The 24,984-nt window shown below is 28.2% G+C and overlaps 2 protein-coding genes across 4 annotated transcripts in view; both read right to left on the bottom strand.

Annotated features, from left to right (window-relative positions):
• Positions 1–20,028, bottom strand: part of LOC103577665 (neurocalcin homolog) — a 122,470-nt gene extending 102,442 nt beyond the window's left edge. Inside the window, exon 1 of the mRNA XM_053738835.1 lies at positions 19,940–20,028. The gene's annotated coding sequence lies outside the window, so the exon portion shown is untranslated. The remainder of the gene's footprint in view (positions 1–19,939) is intronic.
• The window catches only part of LOC103577664 (neuronal calcium sensor 2), a 93,544-nt gene extending 73,474 nt beyond the window's left edge, over positions 1–20,070 (bottom strand). The window contains exons 1-2 of one of the 3 annotated variants that reach the window (XM_053738837.1): positions 20,052–20,070; positions 19,343–19,418 (exon numbers count right to left, since the gene is read on the bottom strand). The gene's annotated coding sequence lies outside the window, so the exon portion shown is untranslated. Of the gene's footprint in view, positions 1–19,342; positions 19,419–19,939; positions 20,032–20,051 lie in introns of those variants that run through there. The other 2 variants (XM_053738838.1, XM_053738836.1) reach the window with 2 other exon arrangements.
• Positions 20,071–24,984: the final 4,914 nt, after the last annotated feature.

The raw sequence follows: 24,984 nt of genomic DNA, 5'->3' as shown, positions 1-24,984 counted from the left end.
TTGCTTAACTTTACCAAACGATTATATTATCGTAGCAAGAGAAATATTATCGTCAACCAAATAGAGTCTATTAAGCCATTTGTTAAAAATGACAAAATAAATTCTGTTGATGTAATAAAATTGAATTGTCCCAATTAAATATTAGTTTAACAAAATTTAACAAAACCAATTCAATTGTCCGAAGAGAAATTTTTTCTCAGTGTTGAAAATATGGTTTTCATTCCCAGAACTTATGCATTTCCCATTGTAATTAGGGGTGTGCGAATATTCGAATTTACGAATTATTTAACACGAACGAATCGAATTATTTTATTCGAAATTTGAATCGAATATTTGAACCATTCGAAATTCGAATCGAATATTTGAACCATTCGAATTATTCGAATAATTCGAATAAATATTCTTTGCTCTTAAACTAATCGATTCCGATGAAAAAGTTATTCTGTTCGAGTTATTTGGCTTAACTGGAATTTTTGTTTCATAACTCATTACTAAAATAATAAAAATTTGACTGAAAAACCATTGTTGTGAAAAAAGTTCCATCTGGTCATACTCGGAATGTAAAAGTATATTTTTTAGTTTAGTTAGAAAATTCTCTTTGACATGAATTTAAAAATCTTCAATTTCCATTATTAATCTTGAGGTTTTGATCATTATGTTTTTTTTTTTTTTGAAAATTTTTCAACTTGAAAAATTGTAAAAATGTCAACAAGAAGTTTAATGTGAGATTAACTCTGGATAACTTCTAAATCAACAATCATACATGCAAAATCTAACATTTATCTTTTAGCTTATTAAATAAGCTTTAATTTTGACTTCCATACCATTGTTCAATGATGTGTGTATTTCATTTACTACTTCAGTCAAAAATAAAACTTGATTCAGGCTCACTTTGCCTTATTTTCTTTTGAAGTTATCAATTCGCTGACGATTTTTCAATAAGATCTCGACTTTTTTGACTTAAATTAAATTTTTTTCAACTTTTTGAGCTTTTTTCGTTTTAGATTCCACTTATTCCAACTATATTGTATTTTTTGGTCTTAGTTTGAACTTATTTGTCTTTACTTCGAGCACGATAGACATTCACCTTACTTTTGACTTGCTAAACCAAGTCGAAAAAAAGTTATTTATTCGTCTTACTTTTGCCTTTACATATAAAAGTTATTTCACCTTAGTTTTGACTTTTTCGCTTTATAATTTAAGTCAAATAAGTCTAAACCAAGTCAATTTCGACTTTTTCGTCTTAAAATTCAAGATGAATAAGTCTAACCCGCCAATTTCGACTTGATTTACACTTTTTTATCTTAAATCGTGACTGAGTAAGCCAGTTAAGTCTAAACCAAGGCGAAAACTCGATGTATTTCATATTTCCGTAAAAAAAAAGTCGAGTTTGTCTTGTGAAAAACGGCTCTATATCTGTATAATTCAGATAATACACGGTACAAATTTCGCGGAGTAAAAACTTATCGCAGAAGGTCATATTAGAAATTTGAGAAAATTTTACCATAAGATGTTTCATCTAATTTATAGAAAAAGGAATTTTTGAATCAAAATAAGAATTATACCTTATCATTCCGGGTATAACCAGACTTTTTGTCATAACAATGGTTTCTCAGTCAAATTTTTATCATTTTAGTAATGAGTTATGCAAAAATGATTCCAATTAAGTCAGGAAACTCGAATAAAATAACTTTTTCATCGAAATCGATTATGTCAAGAGCAAAGGATAATTATTCGAACTATTCGAATAATTCAAATTATTTGAATAGTTAGAACAATTTGAACTATTTGAATGGTTCAAATATTCGATTCAAATTTCGAATCGAATGTCACTGTTCGATTCGATTCGATTCGATTCGAATACTATTCGCACACCCCTAATTATAATCCAATTTTGTCAGTTGTATTTCATTGTGAACAAAATAACCTGTAAATTTCACAACTATTTTATATTTTAAAAGTGTTTCTTTTATTATTTATGATGTTTCAATCGTACCTGTACATCATATAATTATAACTGGTCTTGCCATGGTAACAACGATTACAATTATGATCTCATACTAATTAAATTTTCAATACTTTATTTATGTAAAGGTTAGTTTGGTACATTACCTATATAATGTTATGTCAAATCAACTATCTGGTTTTTTATCGAAAATAATCGTTGTCGTTTTTTACCCTCAGTCTTAGAAAACGAGTCTAATTTCATATCATGACTATACACTAACATGTATCACAAGATATGTATGTATATAGCTAACTTTTTATATCGATTAATTGAAAAATCTACCTTCCATTTTGGCTGCCGAATGGTTTTTTTTTTAATATAATATATCGAATTCATTATGTTCAATATTCTTAAAAACCGTTACATGATGTAATTCAATTATCAACATTTTTTTTTCAGTATCGAATTTCGATATTTTAGAAAAAAAAATATCTACAATCGATTAATCGGATGCAGAAGATATCGCTCCAATATAGTTGTCGATTGTTTGTAAAAACTATCGATAGTTCGATTAATCAATTTTTATCGCCTATTTCTAGTGTCGTTCACGAAAGAGGCTGTCTATTTAAGAATGGAATTTTTTTTTTTATTCATCTGGTTTTAAATATAATTTTACATAAACCTTTATGTTCCCATAATATTTTATCATTAAATAATTAATATGCATATAATTGTAAATACCAAATTATAATTTCTGAGCCGTTCGAACGGAAATATCGCTTATAAGCATTTTTAGATTATCAGTGCAGTTCATCTGTAGACACAACAAAGTGTCTACGCAGATGAGAATTGGACTGCCTCGACGTCTCCATAAGGAACCTGAGATGCTACACTGTATTCATTTTACCACGTTTTTATTAACTCGCTTTCATGTAAGTATGTCTGTTTGGGCGGAATTTTGTGATTGGTTTTAAACTATTTTTCTAATGAGCTAAAGACTCGAAATTCGGAACATAGCTCAGAATTAGACGACACTGCAAGAAAATAAAAGAAAATAAATGAAAGAAAAAAAAAATTCGTATCTATTTGCTTTAATTTGTTTTAATATTTTTAAGTATAAATCTTATAAAAATTTATTTTTAGTTGCTTCTCAATTTTACTGGAAATATTATCAGTCTTGCGGAACTGGATATTTATCAATCAGGATCGTTGATATATTAATTTGTAAGAGGAAGATGAGGAAGGATAATTTATAATTAAGTAAATTGTATGTTGCAGACTTTATTAATTTTAATTCGGGAAGTTTCGGGACAGCCCACAGGGTCATACGTTTTTCAGATTTTTACCTTCCCGCTAAAAAAATCGAAGACTTTCGGAAAATTCGGGAAGTTATCGTTTTCAATTCAGTTTTTAAAAATCGGAATTCCATTAGATGTTGGCGTATTAAATATAATTTTTAGTGTCTCACTTGCACGACAGCAACATCCTAAAAGTTGAATAGTGTCCTCTAAGCAAAATGCTCATAACGGGAGTGCTGACGGATTAAGGTCCTAGGAAGATATTCTCAATATTTTCAGAATGATGTCCACGCGCGCGCGTGTGTGTGTGCATGTGAACCTTTTCTAATTTTTGAACAAAGTAACCGATTTAAATTGTTCTTGCAGCAATCGAAAGGATTTGATGGCTGTCAACTTTCCTAAAAATTTTAGATTATTCGATCAAGTAAACTCCAAGATATTTGAGAACTACGAAAAAAAAAAATTTGTATCTAGTTTTTCTCAATTTCTCAGAAAAGATTCAAACGATCAACTTCGAAATCTATTTAGCTCTAGAACTTAATAAGACGCGTCGACTACCGCCTCAACTATCTTAATCAGCTTATTCGTTCGAGAGATATCGTCGAAAAAAGAAATGTTAAAAATCGATTTTTCACGAATTTTTTTGCAAAGACTCAATCAAACATTTCTAAATTTCAATCAGCTCTAGCACTCAATAAGACGCACCGATTGCCACCTCGAACATCAAACTCGGTTTATTACTTCAAAAGATATCGACGATAAAAAATGCAAAAAAATAACGTTTAATGCCATTTTTTCTGGATAAATCGTAATGTAATGTACTACATTGTATTCAAAATCGTAGAGCAATTTGTTTTCCAGTTTGAATAATACTATCAACAGAAAAATTGAAGAAACACCGTTTTTAACATTTTTCTCGAATATTTTGAATATCAACGCTCTAATCTGAGTTAAAATTCATTTTAATCACTTATACCGTTTTTTACCGAAATACATAGATTTTATTGAACGTAATCGTGAATAAAAGTTTTAAGACAACTCGTTTTTTAATTATTTTCGATTTCTTGAATTTTCCAAGTTTAATATAAAACATTTCTGTTTTCAAGCTTGAAAAAATTAACGCAATATAAAGTATTGTAAGTTAGAGATATTCAAAATAACGTTTTCAAGCTCTTTGCGTTTGAAAACTGTGGTAAGTTTTGGAGATGGCCCGCAGGGTCAATCAATTTCCAGATTTTTTTTTTTTTGAAAATCTTAAATTTTCGGAACGGGTAACTGAAACCATTCTGACTTCAGTTGAAAATTAAACACAGTGGTTGTATAATTCAAGCCATTGACTGTCAGAAACTAAGCTGATATGCAGTATGTTTATAATTATAATATATGAAAATTTCATGTAATGATACTTTTGTTTAAGAAAAAAGTAGTAAATCAAAAGTACAAGTTATGAAAATATATGAAAATTTTCTGTACACCGATATAATGATGAATCAGAATGGAGAATAAAGACATGAAGGGTCTGTTTCGATGTAAAAAAATCAATAACACTCTACTACATTCCTCAGTTTTACTTTCAAATTTATATCAAGTGCTGCCACAGCCGTCATTTTCATATATAATTTTTATAGCTTATAGACGTCAGACTCTGCTGCTTATCAACAGCTTACGAGTAAAAACTACAAAATTTGTTATAATAGTATTTCACTAATATTAGAAATGCTAAAATAGAACATTATGCTACTATATATACTAAGTAATCAACTAAATACGGAAAGTACTGTTAATCTAAAGGTTTATAATTTTTTTAATATTATTCATTATGGGACATTTATATATTTGTAAGGCAATCCATGTCAAATCACAGAAGTCATGGTTCGAATGAGTCTTCATTTAGCCAATTTTTAACTTCCCGCTTAGAAAATAGATGATTTTCAAAAATTTCGGAAAGTTATATACGGTTTTTTTCAAATATCTTTAAGACGGCTGAATCGATCGCTTTCAAATTGTAATCAGCTCTAGAATTTAATAAAACGCGCCTATTGCCACCTCAAACGTCAAAATCAGTTAATTAGTTCAAAACATATCAGCGTTGAAAAGTTAAAAAAATAACATTCTATGTTCCTTTTTGCATTAAGTACATTTATATCAATTGAACCGATCGACCAACTATTTTATTGCCGAATGTTACATGTCCTCGGGCCCGGATAGCGAGTAGCCAGGCACTATTAATAGTCAGCTCTTTGGAAAACGACTTCTGGAAGGTTCTATGCTCGATGAGGAATATTGTAAGCTTCTTCAATGAGGTGACTTGGTTGAGACTGGAGGGAGTCTGACGATTGCGGTCGTTTTGTCTACTGAGACGACTTGAAGTGCTGAAGAAGAAGAGCGCTCTCTCCATGGTCCGCGCCACTTGAGATTAATTTTTTTGAACAATTCTAGCATAACAATTTCTATAAATCTGTTTGTATTTTTTTAAATTCTAGCATAATTAAAATTAGTAAGCTGTATTTCTCGAGAGAACAGTAATGGATCTTATACCTTACGGTAAAAAAAAAAATTTTTTTTTAATAATTATTTTTTGATTCGAACCGACTCCAAAATATATGTTTGGAGTAATAAAAATAATAAAAATAACTTAAGAAAAATATACGTTTTGAAAAATTTAGTGGCCCTGAAAAGGGCCGTTATGCTTGATCGAGAGCTGGAAAGACTGCTCGAGAGTTCATTCGGGAGTGAGAGGTAGCTAGCCAGAAACTGAGTCTCCAGCTACGGTGGCACCAGCATGGCAGGAACTTTCCTTCAACTCCGCTATGTGCTGGTCCAAACGCTGAAGTGTACTATCCATTTCCTCTTCAATAGCGTCGTACAGCAAGTTCACTGCCTGGCGCATATCAGGCAGTGTAGGACTTGTAAAGTTGATGTAAGGGCGATGAGAGCGAATATAATCTCTTGCCCATTCTCTTACGTCGGTATGACCTTGCTCCATGATGAACTGGTGAATGAGAAAAGTCAACCAAATGAGCCAAGTTCTTTAGTTCTAGATCGATACCAGCGAGCCAATCACAGCTTAGCATGAGTAGGAGAGGGGGCAGCTCGTTTCTCATTCGACCTTTGTTTTGTTAATAACCAATGAAATACGAGCTGCCACCTCTCCTATTCATCTTAAGCTGTGATTGGCTCGCTAATACCGATCTACAACTAATAGAGCTGACTGGTTCGATTGGGATTAGCTAGGATCCATCAGTCTCTTCAGACGTATAGATCAAAGTGTCTTCAGTGATCAAGCTTTGCAAACTTTGTTAATCCACAGCATCAACATGGTGAAGAATTATGAAGACGTAAAGGAACTATCCGAAGGAGCATACATCAGTTGCTGCGAATTAATTCAAGAACTTTTATCTCCGTGCCATGAATCCTACGCGTGGCCATTTTACAGGTCCTTTAATAACCAGTGTTGGGGTCCTGACAATTATGACGACATTGTAAAAGTGCCAATGGATCTGACGACCATATTTTATAAGCTCGACCAACGGAAGTACAAATCAATTGAGGATTTCGTCAACGATGTACGGTTGATTTTTACCAACTGTTATCGTTGCTTCAATGATGGGGATGAAATTGTCATCATGGCTCAAAATCTCCAACATGTTTTTGAGATTTTGTACGCAAAGAAGATTAACGTCTAAGCGTTAATATTTTACAACTCAGTGACGTAAGCAACATTGCTTGAAAATTTAAAACTCAAGTTAAAGCCTTGAGTTAACAACGGCCCTTTTCAGGGCCACCAAATTTTTTTAAACGTAAATTGCTCACAAGCATTTTTATAATTTACTACTTCAACACATATTTTGGAGTCAGTAACTCAAATTAAAAAATCCGGGCGTCGGTTTGCCCTACGGGCCAGCCCCAAAATTTCCCGCTGTTTTCGAGCTCAAAGAGCTATTAACGTGACTATATTTTCGAGTTTGAAAATCTTATTTCATGTGATCATTTTTTTATGAGCGTTTCAAACTCTAACAACTTACGCTTTATGCCAAAGTTTAAAAGTTTAAGAATCGAAAATCATTAATGAACAAGCGGTTTTTAAATTTTAATTTCCAATTATGTTCAATAAAATAAATGTATTGAGGCAGAAATCAATGTCAGTGATCGAAATCAAGATTTAAATGAGTTTTGGCTTAAGTCGGAGCAATAATATATAAAATATCCGAGAAAATCATTAAAAACTGTGTTTTTTCGATTTTTTCGTCGATAATATGGTTTAAACTAAAGAACAAGTTTGATGGCATTATATGATGATCAAAAGAGACCATAAAGAGGAAAAGCTTGTAATATTTTAGACACATTTTTGCACAGTACATTTTGATTTATCTGAAAAAAATAACATAGAATGTTATTTTTTTAACTTTTCAACGCTGATATGTTTTGAACTAATTAACTGATTTTGACGTTTGAGGTGGCAATAGGCGCGTTTTATTAAATTCTAGAGCTGATTACAATTTGAAAGCGATCGATTCAGCCGTCTTAAAGATATTTGAAAAAAACCCTTTTCTACCATTTCTTTCTCCAACGATATCTCTCGAACAAATTAATCAATTGAGATGGTTAAGGCGGCATTTGCTGCGTTTTATTAAGTTCTAGAGCCGATTCGATTTTGGCGTCGATCGTTTAATTCGTTTCTGAGAAATTAATAAAAAATTAAAAAAGAAAAATTGTTTTTTTTTTTCATAATTCGCTAATCTTTTCGAGTCTTCTCAATCAAATGATATGAAATTTTCAGGAAAATTGATGGCCACCAAGTTCTTTCGATTGCTGCCTTGAATATCCAAATCTATTTATTAGTTAAAAAGTTATAGACCATTCACACGCATAAATACACACACACATACATACATAGTAAAACTCGGACATCATTTGAAAATAATCAGAATAGCTTCCTAGGACCTCAAAACGTCGAAATTTGATGAAAACTCGATTTTCGAAAATCGCGATGAAAACAAGAACCTCCCGAAATCATTGAAAATCACCGATTTTCTAAGCAAGAAGTTAAAAATTGTTTTCTAATTTTTTTTACTAGAAGTTATTCGATGCCCATCTTGGGTTATAGCTTAAAAATTTTGTTTTTCCACATAGAACTTCGGGAATTCTTTTGGAAAAAATTAAAAGTATCCCATTGAACGAAAAACTGATTTTTGGAGTAAAAATGGCCGTAAAAGCATTACGAAATTTTTTGTTCCTTATTTTGAATTTTTTTTAGAAGGATCAATAAAAATCAAACAAATTAACTCCCCATTACGTGAGAATATCATAACTATAGTCAAAGTTATATCCTTTTTAAAAAAAAATGATAACTCCGGAAGAAGTGGAGATAAAGAGCCAACAATTTAGCAGGAAACTTCTTTTTACAAGTACGGAAACATATTAAAAAATCAAATAAATCGGAAAGGGTCACCTTCGCAATGTCTTTGAATTGAGATGGAATGACCCATATATACATTAAGGTGGCTCATAAAATGGACTATTGTTTTTTTTTTTCTCAATTCCGCATAATTCTCGCATTTCAAGAGGTCACTCACGAATTTTGAAAATATCAAAATGATTGAAATTCGGATTTTTTTTTCATATTTTTTTTTTTCTCGTGGCAGCATTAGTTAAATATATATATATATATATATATATATATATATATATATATATATATATATGAGCATCAATTTAATATAGTGGAAATCTAACACATGCAAACCTCAATAAGACAATTTATAGATAAATTGAGAAAAATATAGATATCCCGAACTGGGAATCGAACCCAGACCATGTCGGTATCGCGCCGAGTGCTCTACCGAACATGGCCCAAAAAAACGGACTATTTTTTTTTTTCGAGTCTTATATAAAAATTTGTTGATTTACGATGTTTTGAGAAGCCTCTCCGAAAATCAGCTCGATAAAAAATTTTCAAGAGGTCGCTCAAGAATTTCGAAAATATAAAAAATGATCGAAATTGAAATTTTTATTTCAAATGGTTTTCTTTCTCGTGGCAGCAGTAGTTTATACTTGGGAAATCATGACGGCGCTGAAAATATAAGCCCAAAATTTAAATATTTAAACCTCGCTCAAGAATTTTGAATGTTTCCGAGTGCTGTCTTTTGAACGTTTTCGAGCGACTCTGGAATATTGATAATAAAGCTTCTCGATTTTTCCACCATCAATTTGCATCACAATAAATGAAAATATAACCCGAGAAATAGAAATAATAAGTTATTTACATACTTTTTTAATTTTTTAATTCAATTTGAGGTTTTTTCGCTTGTTCAAAAGTTACTAAATTTTATTGTTTAAGACTGTCCTGTATATTTTTGGTTATACAAAAGTTATATTTTAGTGAAATAACAATAATTGAGTTATAAAAAAAGGCAAAAACTAATTCAAAGTATTAATCACATATTATCAGTTAATATCCTAAATTCTTGAGCGCCGTTTAAATATTTAAATTTTGGAGTAAAATTTTCAGCATAGACATGATTTTACAAATATAAACTATTGTTATCACGAGAAAGAAAAATTCAGAGAAAAAAATCCGAATTTCAATCATTTTTGATATTTTCAAAATTCGTTCCGTTATTGGGATATTTACCTTATATTATATCTATTTTTATGCAAGATATTATTATTTTATCATGCTCATAAAGTTAAAGAAAAAAAATTTTCCGTATCGCAATAATTTATTTTATAAATTATTAATTATATTTATTATAAATAAATAAACATTTCTTGCATAAAAATAGATATTATATAAGAAAAAAATACCACCAATTAATAACAAAAAAGTAAAAACAATAATTATAAATAGAAAAAAATGATTTTTTTTCGAACTTTGGGGGCTTGTAACTTTTTTAACTTCCCGCTAAGGGAATCGACGATTTTCAAATATTTCGGGAAGTTATTGTTTTCACCCCGATTTTCGAAAATCGAGTTTCCATCAGATATCGACGTTTTGAGGTCCTAGGAAGCTATTCTGACTATTTTCAGAATGATGTCCGAGTGTGTGTGTGTGTGTGTGTGTGTGTGTGTGTGTGTGTGTGTGTGTGTGTGTGTGTGTGTGTGTGTGTGTGTGTGTGTGTGTGTGTGTGTGTGTGTGTGTGTGTGTGTGTGTGTGTGTGTGTGTGTGTGTGTGTGTGTGTGTGTGTGTGTGTGTGTGTGTGTGTGTGTAAACTCTTTGTAACTTTTGAACTTATGAATCGATTTGGATGGTTGAGGTAGCAATCGAGAGAGCTTGTTGGCCATCAACTTTCCCAAAAATTTCAGATCATTTGATCGAATAGACTCGAAAATATTTGCGAATTACGAAAAAAAAAAAATTTTTTTTTAGTTTTTTATTGATTTCTCAGAAACGACGTATACGATCGACTTAAAAATCTATTCAGCTCTAGTACTCAATAAAACACGTCGATTGCCAACTCAAACATCAAAATCGGATAATTCGTTCGAGAATTATCGCGGGAAAAAGAAATGGTGAAAAACGGTTTTTTCTAAATATTTTCGAAACGACTGACGCGATCGATTTCAAATTTTAATCAGCTCTAGAACTCAATAAAACGCGCCGATTTCCACGTCAACTATCAAAATCGATTAATTAGTTCAAAAGATATCGGCGTTGAAAAGTTAAAAAAATAACATTTTATGTTATTTTTTCCGGATAAATCATAATATAACGTACTAAAATGTGCCTGATATCATACCAACTCATCTTTTTTATGGTTTCTTTTGATCACATAATGTCATCGAACTTGGTTTTTAGTTTAAATCATATTATCAACAAAAAAATCGATGAAACGTAATTTTTAATATTTTTATCGGATATTTCATATTTTATTGTTTCTTACATGAGTCAAAATTTATTTAAATCTTGATTTTGATCCCCGACATTGATTTCTGCCTCAATACACATATTTTACTGAAAATAATCAGGAACTAAATTTTAAAAACCGCTTCATTGATGATTTTCGATTCTCAAATTTTCAAACTTCAGCATAACAGGTAACTTGTTAGAGCTTAAAAAGATCGTAAAAAAACAATTGCATGTGATAGCATTTTCGAGCTCGAAAAGCTCGAAAATATATCTACACTAATGTTTTCGAGCTCTTTGAGGTCGAAAACAGCGGGAAATTTTGGGGCTGGCCCGCAGGGTCAACCGACGCCCAGATTTTTCATATTGTAGTTACGAGCATGACTACTTAGGACATTTTTGTCAGGAATTTAATTTTTTATAAGGGTATGAAATTCAAAATTCGAAAAAAAAATTTCTCTTTGATATTTTCTCGAAAAACTAAAAAAAAAATTTTTTTACATGTATTTTAAATGGGAAAATGAACTTGTAAACCGCCAGCTCAATTTTCGAGTTATCGAACTGATTTTTTAGGAGGAATTTTTTTTAGGTCCCAAAGAAACTTTTGAGAATATGAGACCTGAAACAAAATAAAATCATTTTTTTTTGACGCACCTTAATGTATATATATATATAGATATTTGTATATTAGGGTTGTCCAAAAAAACCGACTATTTTTTTTGTCGAGCCTCTTATAAAAATTTGTTGGCTTACGATGTTTTAAGAAGCTTCTCCAAAAATCAGCTCGATAAAAAATTTTCAAGAGGTTGCTCACGAATTTTGAAAATATCAAAAATGATTGAAATTCGGATTTTTTTCTCTGAATTTTTCTTTCTCGTGATAACAATAGTTTATATTTGTAAAATCATGTCTATGCTGAAAATTTTACTCCAAAATTTAAATATTTAAACGGCGCTCAAGAATTTAGGATATTAACTGATAATATGTGATTAATACTTTGAATTAGTTTTTGCCTTTTTTTATAACTCAATTATTGTTATTTCACTAAAATATAACTTTTGCATAACCAAAAATATACAGGACAGTCTTAAACAATAAAATTTAGTAAGTTTTGAATAAGCGAAAAAACCTCAAATTGAATTAAAAAATAAAAAAAGTATGTAAATAACTATATATATATATTTTACAATTATGTATATGGGTGTCATTACGATAATCCGTTATATATTTAATCCTAACTCGGTTCTGTTGTAGATATAAAAATTTCACTCGAAAGATTACTGACGTCACCCGTTGGGACCCAGGTAGATCTTAACAGTGGAATTGTTTACAGAAAACATTCATGTTCAAAGTATGGATTATCGTAATGACTCATATAGTCAACCGAACAGGAGTACATAATATGTATATGTTTTTAAGACCCGCATTTTCCAAAAAAGTCATTAAAAAGTAGTTTTGTACAAATTGTTCTATAACGTAGAGGCGTCAATAATGACTCATAAGTCTAAGGCTATTTAAATTTTAAAATTAGAAAGATTATTAAGATAATTATATAAAGTTATTGAGAAATGACTGAACGACAATGATAGTCGAGACAATTGATAAATTGGAAATCCCTTATCATTAAATGAACCATTTTAATTTTAGTAAAAAGAAAACAATTTTAAAAGCAACTTGAGCACTTTAAATGTCCTGTGTGTCCCCATGAAAAAAGTTTATAAAAAAAATATATATTAAAATATCGAAAAAAGATATTAATAATACATAAAAAAATACACTGTAAAAAATCCGGAGTGAAATTAAATCCGAATTCACTTCACCACTCGGAGTTCCGGAGTTATAAAAAAAATCCGCACGCAGAGTGAATTCGGAGTTTTTTTTAGCGGAGTGATTGCGTAGTGACGCGGATTTTATTTCACTCCCAATTCACTCCGGTCCGGAGTTTTAACATTTTGATGAATTTATATTAATTAATTTTAAACTGTTGAACAGTGTGTGTGTTTGTGTGCAAACGTGTGCGTGTGTCCACACGTGTACAAATGTGTGCGTTCGGGTATGTGTGTCGCGCATGCCGATGTGCGCGTCCGTGTGTTCGGTTGTGCGCAAATGTGTATGCGTGCCAATTTTCTGGGGTGTGTGTGTGAGTGTGTGTGAATGTGTGCGAACGTGTGTGTGCACTCGTGCGTGTGTGCAAATGTGTGCATGCGTGTTTTCGGGTGTATGCGAATGTATGTGCACGTGTACGTGTGTTCGGATTTATGTAGTTATGTGTGGGTGTGTCCCCGAATATGTGTGAGCGTGTGTGTGTGCGTATCAGCAACGTAATACGCTAGTTTTTACTTCTATTATTATTAGTAGAGTTATATTTTATTAATTATATTCCTAAAACTCCTCTCCGGAGTAAATTTCACTCCGGAGGAATTAAATTAATAAAAAATTATCCACTCCGCGAAAAAATTCCCTTCGGAGTGAATTTCACTCCAAAGGGAGTGAATAATTAAAAATTCATTCACTCCGCATTCAATCCGCGAATTTTTCACAGTGTATATATCGATATATACATAATATGTGAAAAAAATGAAGAAATTTTAAAAAGCTAACTTTTGGCCGATTTTTGTATAATTTTTATATACTTCAAATGTACTTTTAATACATTAAAAATATATCTTTTAGAATATACAAAAAATACAATTATGAAAATATAAAAAATATATTTTTTATGTTGTCGTATATGTATTTTTCATATGTTCTAAGATATATTTTTAATATCCTTAAAATATATAAAACATATATGAAAATCGGCCAAAAGTTAGCTATTTAACCTATAATTTTCATACATATTGTATAGATTTTTAATGTATTTCTTTTTATAAATTTTTTTCATGGGCTTACTTTTAAATAATTTTATCTTTATTGTAGAGAAGGTTGGGGAAAAACGGAATAGGGGGACAATGGGGCACTCTAAAAATTCTATGATTAAAGTTTGTTCTTTGAAATGGTTTTTAAACACTTCAAAATTACTTTTATAAACATACTTAAGCATTATTTAGAATTTTTTTGTTGAATTTTTTCAAAAATCCAAAGTTTCAGTCGAGAAATATTAATGACTTTTTGTTTTTATGTCAAAAACGATCAAATATTATTTTTTTTTTCTTTGAATCCAATAATTATGTGAAACGTAATTTTTGCTTATGTAAATTACTTATAAACAAATTTAATTTTATCAAATTTATTTAACTACCAGAAATTTTTTTTGCATTTTTTTAGAGGGTACCTCATTTCGTACATAAAAAATTGATTTTTAATTATAATAATTTATTGTTATTTTTTTTTATAATATTTATTAAAACTATATAGTCCTAAGAAACTAAACTAATTTTCTCTTTTATCTAAGTTATACAATTCTTAACTTCTTTCACTTAAATTCATTACAACGAATTAAAATTATCGCGATAATGATGATAATTTTGTATCATGTAAAACTCAAAAGTAAAAAATAGTCAACAAATAGAAACCGTATTATTTTGGGTCATTTTTTATGCTTTATGATCAATTTATAGCCAAAAAATTATTTTTATAAAAAATCTATTTCTGTTATCTATGTAACAGAATAATTTTAATTTCTAAATTATTGTATCTCTATTTTCAGCATTTTTTTTTTTTTTGATTGATTTTAGTGGGAGAAATTGAATTTTTCTTATGAATTTTATTTTAATGCAAAATTTTAACCTTGTCATTAATGGTAATTTACAAATACTTTAATTTTGGTTTGAATAAAAGACTTCGCAGTTTTATGGCAGTAAAAATATTATGCCATTATTTGAGCAGTAAATTTACTGCTCAAATTAAAATGCAATTTCACTTCAAAAGTAAGCCAGGAAAAAGTTGGCGTTAATTTTCAGGCAAATTTTATGTCAATTTGTTGTCAATTTGACTTGAAAAATTGTTAAGTATTTTTTTAGTGTCAAATTGTAGACAATTTTATGGATAAATTTACTTACCTTCTGAAATGGTAAGAATGAACATTACCGACGTTTTTTTTTCGTAAGAAGTTACCTTTAAATTGAAGAAAAATAAACCGCATATTTTTATTTTCAACTTTTGCTGTTGAATCGGCAGCAAACTTCAGGTAATTTCAACATCAAATTACTGTCGATTTCAAGTTAAAGTGGCTATTACGGTATATATTCAGATAGCCACGTTTGCAGAATAGATATTTGCTCAGCAAGAGTTATCATCAACTTGACGACAAGCTGTTACCAATTATGAGATATTCCTATTTTTGACTACAACATAAGTACAATTTTAATTACAAGTTGTCGTAAATCGACAGTCAAATTTTGAAGTCAAGTTATCAGAAAGTGTTGACGAAAAGTTGTGGAATGAAACTGATGAAAAAAAGTAACTTTGGATGGGCACTGAATTGACTGTAAATAGTTGCCGTTTAATTAGTTAAGGTCAAATTTCCTACAACTTCCTGTCAAATTGAAAATAACTATTGTTTTACAGCCACTTCTTGATAATTATCAGGCTACTCTTCCCGTAAACTTATCTTCCAAAAATGACAGTTGATAATGATTATCATTATTAATTATAAAATCGTAAGTTGAGAATCTTTAAAATCCCATGGCAAACGTTTAAAAATTACTTTTACTAAGAAAGTTTAAGAAAAAATACTACTAAACATTACTAAATATATTATAGATTAATTGAACAGTATTTTTAAAGAATGCAGTTTTTAGTAATTATTTATTATTTTTATTATTAATATTAATTATTATATGCTACGTTGAGATTTCTTAAAATCTTATAATAAACGTTTAAAACAGTTTTTTACTGAAAAGTTTAAATAAAAAATTATTAAACATGAACCAACTATTTTATTTGTTATTATTTTAAATATAAATGACCATAAGAAAATTTCATATTTCGAAATACAAACTTCGATTTAAACGCGATGATATTTAACTTTAAAATAAAATTTTGAAATCGTAATAGAATTTTTTTTTATAGCAGACATGAATTTTGAATTTGTGATTTTGGACCCATATTCGTTTTTTTATTTTGAACAAAATATTCTAAAATCGATTTTACACAATCGATTGTTAAGCTATCGATTCCGCAACTAGAAAGTTGGAAGAGAAAAAAATCTTTTTTTTTTTTTTTCGAAAAAAATCGATTATGTCAATATCGATTGCTTAGAAACGATTAATCGCCACAATTGATTATCCTCAGTCGATTCTATTCGATTGTGAAAAATCGAATAGTTGCTTTGATTTCGGCAACACTAGTAAGGGGTCCAATTTCTGACCTTTTAAGAGTGCCGGTTGAGGTTATGCTATAATAATTAATGTACCATTTAACTTAATCAGAAAAGTAATAATTTTATCGACTAATTTAGGATTTTTAAAATAAAGTCATGCGCGTAAAATAATTATTTGAATTGAATTAATAATTTAAGTTGACGTTTCAAAAATTGACACTCAGAGATCCAGTTTCTGACCCTCAGAATTCTACAGGTCGCAGCTTCTGGACCTCACAGTGTCCTAGTTTCTGACCCTCAAATTACATAAACCATGATTAGGTCATGAAGTACTCACTAAGTTTGAATAAACTACAATTATTATTTAGATTAATAAATGAAATATTTATTAGAACAAAAACATAGTTTTTTAATATCCAAAATGTATATAATTAAAGTCACTTTGACTAGCGCCTGTTCTCATTATTTTTCATCGTAGCTCGTTGTCTATTTTTTAAAGTCTTGAATAAAAGAACAATAAAAAAATTAATTTTATCATAATAAAAAATATTATTCAACTAAAGGAGTCATAACAATTTGAATACTATCGACATTGACATTATTTTGACAATAATTTTATCACTCCAAGAATGTACTTTCAAGATCTAATTATCATCTTTTATTTATAAAAATAATATTAAATGTTAATTTATCACTATTTTATGAAAAATAGTAAAAAATAGTTTAAGAAAACTATAAATATTGCTATTTTTACATTTTATAGACATGTAATTAAACAGAAAATCTCGCTCGCAGTAAGTTAGAATTTTAGGGTCAACAACTCCATCATACTTTTAAATTAAAATTGAGTCTAGTTATTGACCCTCAAATTTCAACAACAAAACTCATTTTAATGTTTTATTAATGTATTAAAATAAACTTGAATTAAATATTGATCTATCCATATATTTTTTGTTACATTTTTTTATTTACATAATAATTATTGCACAGATTTAATCGTGGTACCTCCTAACGTAAACTGTTTAGACTCTGCTTAAAAAATGGCTTCCTCAGCCACTTTATGGCTAAAACATTTTTTTTTTATTCAGTTAATATTTTCTATGTTTTTTTAATTGCCATTAATTAGGCTCGGAATAAATAACTGTAAATTAAGAAAAAATTGATTTTCTCATTCAAGTTATAGTTTTTTGAGTAAATTAGAAAAAATTTGAAAAGGTCAAAAGCTGGGCCAGGACCGATAACTGGGTCTTTTACGTTGCAGTATTTTAATTATTAAATAAACATTTTGAATTTGTGATTTTCAACCAATGGTCTTTGTCTTATTTCGAACAAAAAATTATAAAATCTATTTTACACAATCAATTATTAAGCTATCGACTCTTCAACTTTAAGCTGTGATAGAAAAATCGTTATTTTTTTCGAAATAAATAGATTTTTTTAAAACAATTAATCGCTATCATCGATTTTCTTCAATCGATTATATTCGACTGTGAAAAATTTAATAGTTCCTTCCCATATCAAATAACATATATGGTCGAAATATATGCAAAAATATATGATAAATATCAAAAAATATACGTAGCGAATTTAACTATAATTTCTGATATTTTTTTTTTTTATATTAAAAAATATAAAATTCATCATATACGAGTCCGTATATGTTCTGTATATATAAAATGGATATGTAAATCATATACAAGAATTATATTTTTATCACATACAAAAATATATTCTGATCACATATAAAAACATATATTTATATTGTGCATGGGAAAAAAACTTTCTTATTCGTATAACCAATTCCAATTTAATTAGATCTAAATTTCTATATACTCCTTAAATTGCAGTTTAAATTCGCAAAATTAGTTAATTTGATGTGAATATATATACATGAGAATAAATATAACAAAGAAAATATATGATGCCATATATAATATAAATTATACGCTACCATATATTTCATTTCATATGAAAATTTTATATTTTTTTAATATAAAAGGGAATATATCGATATATTGCCGTATGAAAAAACAATATATGGTTAAAATATATAAAATCATATATGTTTACAACAAAAAATATATGATATATTATATCGTATATTATAAAAAATCATATAGCGATATTGGCCGATTTAATATAAATTTATATACAATAGCAAATATGTATTCCATATATGTAACTTATATGTTTTTTATATTAAGCTATATATACATTTACATTTACCTTATAATATATTGTATTGATATATTTCCTTTTATATTAAAAAAATATAAAATTTTTATAAGAAATGAAATATATGGTAGCATATAATTTATATTATATAGGGTACCATATATTTTCTTTGTTATATTTTAACATGTATTTTATTCGGTGTATGTATATGTATATTATATATTCGCATCAAATTAACTAATTTGGAAAATTTTATCTACAATTTAAAGAGTATATTAAAATTTAGATCTAATTTAATTGGAGTTGGTCATACGAATAAGAAACTTTTTTTTCCATACACAATATAAATATATGTTTTTATATATGATCAGAGTATATTTTTCGTACAAGATAAAAATATATATTTTTATGTATGCTAAACATATACAAACTCGTATATAATGAATATTATATTTTTCAATATAAAAAAAAATATATTAGAAAATATAGTTAAATTGTCCACATATATTTTCTGATATTTATCATATATTTTTACATATATTTTGACCATATATGTTATTTTCATACGGGTGATGTAGATGTATATATAGCTCAATATAAAAAAATATTAGTTTCATATATGGAATACATTTATTTACTACTGTATATAATTTTATATTATATCGGCGAAAATCTCTATGTGATTTTTTATAATATACAATATAATATATCAAATGTTTTTTTGTTGCAAACATATATAATTTTATATATTGTTTTTTCATACGGGTTCAGTTGCAGCAACACTAAACAAAAAATATTATCTGTGGACTTACCGACATGCAGCTCATTGTAAATATTTCAATACGACGAGTTCGAGATGAAAAAAAATATGCGTTGTCCTCAGCCAGTCTGACAAGAATGTCCATCAGATTCATGTTTGTTTATAACACTTTTTTGTTATTATGTCTTTTTATTTATTATCGATCGAATAAACTATTTTACCAACTTTTTATAACATGTTCACTTATTGTTTACAACACTTAACTTACTTGAAGGACATTAAAAACAGAATTCACTAAACTGACTCACCCGTTCTCGTATTCATTCAAGCATGATACAAAAACAAGCAACATTAAATATTTTATTAAAATAAATGCGTATAACATAAATAAGCTACGACTCACGTATAATTATTTTAAAGCATGGATTAAAACAACTTAATTTTACTAAACTTATTAATAAAAAGAAAAGCCAAATAAGCTTGCAAATGCCAAAAAAAAATCAATGGAAATATTTACAATGAAAGATAATAATGGAAAAAAAAAACAAGAAATATGATGAAGCTTGTGTAAAAATATCAGGTAGAAAATAACTTTATATGAATTATTAATTTTAAAATTGCAAAAATAACATTCTCAATATCTACTTACTGTTAAAAAACAGATTCAATAAATCAATCACTCAATAAACTTTATATTCTATCATAAAATGAAAGAAAACTTAATAATTAAACTTATTTTCTTGCTGTTTTATCCTACTAACCTATATATTTATTGTCGACCGGCCGTCCGAAAAAACAACGTATTCAAAATATTCCCGATACAGCGACTCGTAACACAGATACGACAGTGGCTGCCATATTGATATTTTGCTCCGTAATGTTCTATACATGGGATAGAGTGAGCTGCCGAAGTAACACTAACACGCGCCAAATTTATATTAAGACATTAAAATATTTTCACACAATGGACTCAATAGATCCACACGTTCTTTAAAAAATGTCAATCAACAATAACTAAAAACCATATGCAGTATAAATAATTTGATCACAGTCAGATCGTTCTGGAAGCTCATGTAGTTTAAAACGATGTCTTAATTTTGAATGTTAATCTGAAGCGACATTTGAAATTTAAAAAATAAAAATTATGTTACTCTGATTACAATTAAAGTATACATTGTAGTATATGCTAAAAATATTACACAAAGTGTGTCTATGACATTTGAGAAATTCATATTAAGTTAAAAGACCTAATATAGAGACACTATAAAAAGCGTAATCGAGATTTCAATTTAGTTACGTTATTTAGAGCCGATGTTGAACAATTTCCCGGGTGAAAAAAAAATTATACATAATACTATGTATTATAGAATTATATTCAAAAAATAGTCCGATATAATCATGTATGAATCATATATACTAGACTGTTTCAAATTAGGGGACTATTTTTTTTTTTTTTTTTTTTTTTTTTTGATGAACATTGAAAAATTGAAAGGGTGTTTTAAAATATGGTGATAGTTAAAATTTGAGCTAGTTATTGATATTTAGAGGTGGCTATTGATAATTTACGGTTTTTCATTTAGTAACATGGTAAAAAATACATAACTTTCGAAAAAATCAAGATACAAAAAATCTTTTCCTGAACATTTTGTAGCAAATTTACTGATCTACAAAAAAGGTCTTTTATGAATTTTGCATGAATTCAACCAATCACAAGATATCTGACGTCAAAGTTTGATAAAATTCGAAGAACTTGTTTTTGCTCATTCTGAATTTTATATCATGCCAACTAATAAGAAGTCAGAAATTCTCAATACAGTGTTTTGTAGGAAATTGAATGCTCTACAAAAAAAGTCTCTTATCATTTTTTGATAAATCCATCTGTTCAAAAGTTTTTGGAGCTTGAAATCAAGTTAGAGTAAATTTCGAGATCTTTTTACTTTTCCGGTGAATTTATCGGACTAATCATAAAATGTCATGGATTATTTTTTGTAGACAATTTTATTTCCTACAAATTATCATCGATAAATTTTTTTCAAATTCTGCATTGTTTTATAATTATTTCCATTTTAATGCCAAGCTCTTAAAATCGATCAGAACACTATTTTTTTAGGAGCTTGGCATTAAGATAGAAATAACTAAAAAACAAACGGAATTGCAAAAAAATTTATCACAGATAACTTTTAGGAAATAAAATTGTCTATAAAAAAGATTTCATGACATTTTATGATAAGTCCGATAGTTTCGCCGGAAAAATAGAAAGATTTCGAAATTTACTCTAACTTGACTTCAAGTTCCAATAACTTTTGAACAGATGGATTTATCAAAAAATAATAAGTGATTTTTTTGTAGAGCATGCGATTTCCTACAAAAATCGGTATTGAAAATTTCTGAATTCTTATTAGTTGGCATGGTATGAAATTCAGAACGAGCAAAAACAAGTTCTTCGATTTGTATCAAACTTTGACGTCAGATATCTTGTGAATGATTGAATTTATGCCAAAATCATAAAAAAATCTTTTTTGTAGATCAGTAAATTTGCTACAAAATGTTTAGGGAAAGATTTTTTGTATCTTGATTTTTTCGGAAGTTATGCATTTTTTACCATGTTACTAAATGAGAAACCGAAAATTATCAACAGCCACTCCTAAATATCAATATTAAGAGCTCAAATTTTAATTGTCACCATATTTTAAGATACCCTTTCGATTTTTTAATGTTCATCAAAAAAAAATAGTCCCCTAATTTGAAACAGCCTAATATATACGTATATATTAGGGTAGGCAAAAAAAAATAACAATTTTTTTTCTTTAGTTACTGTGAAAATATCGTTCAGATGATGAAAAATAAATTCTAGTAAAGTTTGAACTCTTCATATTACTAGGTGCTTTTTCGTGATTTTTGATTTCCTGTTTAAATGACAGGTAAAAAGTTTTAAGTTTGAAATTTTACAACTTGGCAATGGCTCATTGTACAGATAACCCCGATTAAGAAAAATGATTTGCTCAATGTTAAGAGTATATCTATATTAGGGTGACGCAAAAAAAACCGACTATTTTTTTTTTTTCGATGTCGCATGAAAATTCGTTAGTTTACGATGTTTTAAGAAACCTCTCTAAAAATGAGCTCGATAAAAAATTTTCAAGAGGTTGCTCACGAATTTCGAAAATTTCAAAAATTACTGAAATTCAGATTTTTTACTTCTAAATTTTTTCTTTCTCGTAGCAGCAATAGTTTATATTTGTAAAATCATGACTATGCTGATAATTTCAGCTCAAAATTTAAGTATTTAAACGGCGCTCAAGAATTGTGAATATTAACTGATAATATGTAACTAATAGTTTGAATTAGATGTTGTATTTTTTTATAACTCAATTATTGTCATTTCAGTAGAATATAACTTTTGTATTGCCAAAAATATACAGGGCAGTCTTAAACAATAAAATTTGGTAAGTTTTGAATAAGCGAAAAAACCTACAAATTGAGTTAAAAAATAAAAAAGTATGAAAAAAATTTATTATTCCTATTTCTCGGGTTATATTCTCATTCATTGTCATACAAATTGATGGTTAAAAAATCGAGAAGCTTTATTATCAATATTCAAGAGTCGCTCGAAAACGTTCAAAAGACAGCACTCGGAAACATTAAAAATTCTTGAGCGAGGTTTAAATATTAAAATTTTGGGCTTAAATTTTCAGCGTAGTCATGATTTTACAAATATAAACTATTGCTGCCACGAGAAAGAAAAAATTTAAAAATAAAAAATCCAAATTTCGATCACTTTTGATAATTTCAAAATTCGTGAGCGACCTCTTGAAAATTTTTTATCGAGCTAATTTTTGGAGAGGCTTCTTAAAACATCGTAAACCAACAAATTTTCATGCGAGATCGACAAAAAAAAAATTAGTCGGTTTTTTTGGGCCATCCTAATACTAATATATAGTTCTATATAATTATATATAAATAGCAAATGATATACAAAAATAAAAAAAAATAGCGAAAAGTGTTAGATGAATCTTAATATAGTTCTACACAAATGTATAATTTTCTTTTCCCGTGTTTATTGTTATAATCGATATTTTGAAACTGACACTGCAGTTCAACCATGATTATTGTTACTACAAATATACTAAACTTTACAAAATAAACTGAAATTACAACGCGTATATATGATTTATTTATTGAGGGAAAATAAAATAAATTAAATATTAAAGTTGACATTCAGCTGTTGAAATCATTTTTTAGTGAATAATTGTTTATATCAAAATAATTAAGTCCAAAAAAATTTTTTAAAAAAATATTTTTTTGATGCTTCCAATTATTTCATACAATTCTAATTGTTCAGACAAAAGAATAAGATTTTTTTTTCCTGAGTTAGCCGATGATTCTTCCGTATCCCTACCTCTAATTTTAATCTAATTCTGTCTCTGGGATGACTATACCTCTTATAACGCGAATAGTCAAATCTAAAAGTGCACTTTTACATTTAAAAATAGGATAGGTTAATTGTAATACACTTTGCTAATAGGCGATGCATTTAAAGACTTTGATGTACTAATTATCGGCACGAATAATTTTGTAAGAAAATAACTATATATTCAATTTGCGAAGATAGATAATTTTGAAAATTTTTATAACTTCATCAATATATAAGAATATATATTAATAATATTAAAAAAGTAAAAATCCAAATTAGTGGACTTGCAATAATCTGATTTCAATTTTAAAATTGTTTTCAATTATAGAACTTTTTTTCAGATACTCCCGTGAAAAATAAAACATATATGACCATGCATGGCCGTATATAGTTCATACATGGGCATATATGGATTATATATGGATCATTCATGGGTGGATGGAGCATACACGGCCATATATGGGCATTTTAACTTTTTAATAAAGTTATGTTTGATGCCCATATATGAATCATATAAGGCCATATATGGCCATACATAGTTACGTATGACTAGATATGATCATGTATGCCCATAATTAATGATTTATATATGACCAGATACGACGGTGTATAGCCCATACATGCACTAATAAAAAAACTATCTTGATTCAAGAAAAATTTTTTCTTCAAAATGTGGTTCTTGTTTCAAAATTTTTAATTGTTTTAATTCAAGAAATAAGTCTGTGAATCAAAAAATTGAAATTCTCGGATAGAAAAAAAAATTCTTCGTTTAAAAATTTTATTCTTCGATGAAGCCTTTTTTGTTTTGAAACAAAATTCTGACATATTTTGCTTAAGAATTTCTTGCTCTTGGATTAAGATAGGCAAAATTTAGGTTTAAGCCATTACCGACTTGTTTCGAAAATAACGTGGTTTTTAAATCAAGATGTCTATTTATTAAGCTTGAAAAAAAAACTTTTTTTTTATTTTAAAAATAAAAAATTTTAAAGTGATTTCCTAGGACTACATTCATTTACTTCAGATATGTTAAAGTATAAATTTATTTAAAAAAAAAATTTTTTTTTTCATTACTTTAAAAACATCTTCCATCAAAAAATTATTACTTGAACCAAAAATTTAAAGTTCTTAAAATAATAATACGACGTTTTGAGTTGAAGACAAGTGCTCTTGCTTGAAGAATTCAATAGTATCGATTGAAGATAATATAGTTTCGGGTCAAAACACGAGAGTTATCCATCAAAGATACAAAATCTATAGAGCCAAGAAAATCTAAATCAAGA

This window comes from Microplitis demolitor, chromosome 4 (genome assembly GCF_026212275.2).
Source record: "Microplitis demolitor isolate Queensland-Clemson2020A chromosome 4, iyMicDemo2.1a, whole genome shotgun sequence".
NCBI classification, from domain to species: Eukaryota; Metazoa; Arthropoda; class Insecta; order Hymenoptera; family Braconidae; genus Microplitis; species Microplitis demolitor.
Note: the sequence above shows the minus strand (reverse complement) of the source record. Positions and strands in the feature narration are given on the sequence as shown.